This window comes from Sardina pilchardus, chromosome 23 (genome assembly GCF_963854185.1).
Source record: "Sardina pilchardus chromosome 23, fSarPil1.1, whole genome shotgun sequence".
Taxonomy (NCBI): domain Eukaryota; kingdom Metazoa; phylum Chordata; class Actinopteri; order Clupeiformes; family Clupeidae; genus Sardina; species Sardina pilchardus.
Genome location: NC_085016.1, coordinates 13,330,949 through 13,333,678, shown reverse-complemented (window position 1 = coordinate 13,333,678; position 2,730 = coordinate 13,330,949). Strand labels below are relative to the sequence as shown.

At 36.3% G+C, this 2,730-nt stretch overlaps 1 long non-coding RNA gene across 2 annotated transcripts in view; it reads left to right on the top strand.

The window, feature by feature from the left end:
* Positions 1 to 2,660: 2,660 nt before the first annotated feature.
* Positions 2,661 to 2,730, top strand: part of LOC134071648 (uncharacterized) — a 14,270-nt gene continuing 14,200 nt past the window's right edge. For both annotated transcript variants that reach the window (XR_009937103.1, XR_009937102.1), the window contains exon 1: positions 2,661 to 2,730. This exon is cut by the window's right edge and continues 70 nt beyond it. This is a non-coding gene — a long non-coding RNA (uncharacterized LOC134071648).

Genomic DNA, 2,730 nt, shown 5'->3' with positions numbered 1-2,730 from the left:
TGGAGCAAATGAGACGGTGGCATTGCGGCTTTTTGAGTGTAGTTTAACACCTTTCATTAGTAGTTTGTGAATACAGTATGCGTGGCAGAATTCAACTTGCCATGGTTTACACATAGCATTTTTCATCTGCAAAACAAAGAAAAAACATTTGAACTGTCCTTGACAAACGAAATGAAGTGCGTTTGTTGTTTTTGTGTTTTCAGGGAGACGAACATTAAACTTGGCGAATGAATGATTAATTGATGTTAATTCCTATTATAAAGTAGACTAATTAAACGTTTACACAACAATAGCCAATATTATATGACAATATATTTTACATCATTATAATGGCATAAAAGGGTAGCATAGTCTTTATAAACGAAAAATAATGACTGAATCAAACTTTTATTTATTTTATTTTTATTTTATTTATTTTTTTAGATAACATGCTGTTAAGCACAATATATTCGCTCTAAAGAATAGTGAAAGTGCAGTGTTTCCTACTCGTTCGGAAGGTAGGGCAGGATATACTATCACTGGATACCAGTGGAGCTCCTGTTTTGGCTACACCAGAGACGGCGAGATAATCTCTAATGGACATAGATGGTCATATACCATAGCATGAAATTCATTTAAGCTTTACTTCGTCAAGTAGACCTATTTAATAACTAAAAGGCGGAATGCAACATTGGCTTCGCCCCCATACTTACTATTTGGCATCCTATCCACTCGTTTGTAAACAAGTCGCGAGGAAGACCGATTTTAAGGTATAGTGTCCGCTGAAGTCATATGGATGAGTAGAATGAAACGAAATATAAAAGGATTTGACATCGTCTTAATGTTTTGGAATTATGCTGCATCCCAGTGGCCGCTTTGGGAACTTGGCCGTCTAATGCAGAAATACATAAAATTCTAGTCACGTTCAAATCCATTTAAAGGGTTTCCTCCTCAAATTGTCATGCAAAAGACGCGTACATGGGGTCTTCCTGGAAAGAAGGAAAATGGAAAATACAGACGGAAACCGAGAAGTTCACTGAACGCTGAAAGTTCAAAGGTGAAACAAATGTTAACGTTAAATGAAACATGTTTACATCTAAATAATTCTTAATAAACTCTTATGGAAAGCAAAGGTGCATTAACAAATACAACATTACATTTCAGGATTAGCCATCTCAACTGAGGTGTAGCCAGTTAAATGTTTGCTTTGGTGGACATAAACTATAATGTCTCGTTTTATCCCCATAAATGCATTATTAAAGAGGAAATTAATATAATACTGCCACGACCTTGTAGAATAGGGGTTGTCATCAGGTCGATGTACAGGTAGGGTAAGTGACTTCAGGGACATCCTGCAACAATAACGAAAATCCCTATTCGAAATCACTTAATTAGAAAATACTGGCGCCACAAAAAGGATGGCAATATGACCACGGAGGCGTGAAGTTTATCATTCAGATGCAACACTTTGAATAAGGTTACCGACAATAACATACACAAGAAAACACATGTTAAAACAAAAATTATTGTGATGCAAAATTAACATGACATATTGATAACCACTTAAGCTATTATTATTATTATTATTATTATTATTATTACTATTATTATTTAATTATTATTATTAGTAGGCCTAGTACTAGATTGTTGTTGTTGTTGTTGCTGCTGCTGCTGCTGCTGCTGCTGCTGTCTTAGTGTTCCTAAAGGTTCAAATATTGTATCGATTTTTTCGTGAGGTTTTCATCAGGTTTCAACAGCATTAAATAACATACTACTAAATAATATACTACTCAACAAAAAACTTCAGACTTTGATGATGTTTTTTCATCAACTTTTTTTAATAAGCTATGTAGGCTAGTCTAGTTTTTTCTTTCTTCCTGTAAAGTCACTCATACGCTGATGCTAAGCAGAGGTCGAGACGTTTGGAGTAGGCAAGCATGTTCTGTGGACTAGGGTGTTTTTTTCCCTTCTGATTTTTTCCCCAAAGGTCCCGTAGAATGGCGATGAAAGTGGTATTGGTTCGCCATCTAGTGGTGATAGCACAAAGTTCCTTCGAAAATAAATACCTAAGTGGACAGTGCCCTCTAAAGGACGATACAAATTACGACATTACACCTACCACTGAGACGACAGGAATATAATAGCCTAGCTTACTGTTTTCTTTTGTTGAGCCCATGTAGCCCAATGCAATATCCGTATGTAACAATAAAGTTGTTGTAAGGACATAGTCCACACACAAGATGGCTGTTTGGAAGTGATAAGCAACGTTTAGCCTATGTAAAAATAAGATTCAATGATCACACCATGGATGATAAGATGGCACAGACATATGCAACAATACGCATGGAATATAATTAGACGGACACAGGTAAAAGTAAAATGTTTCTGTGCAGTCATGGATTTAGACATTAGAAAAGTAGGTATTTGCTTACCTTAGAACAGCAGTAGAAAATACTGGTTGAAGAATACAACCTAACGATGTAACGATGAAAACGGCATTCAAAAGCTCGCCATCATCAACAACATCAACATCAGCAGTGTTCGCATTATCAAAAGTGTTGACAGGATGCTAACTCATTTTGCCAAATTAGTTGTGAGATCTTGCAGTGAACACTTGTGTAGGTTTACTTTTAGACCACGGGACAGCACAGGCCTAGTGCGTAATGACAAGTCCATTTGTATGCCCTCAACATGACCTTAAATTGATTTGGAATACTAACACGACAAATGGTTTGGACCTGGAAACAGTTG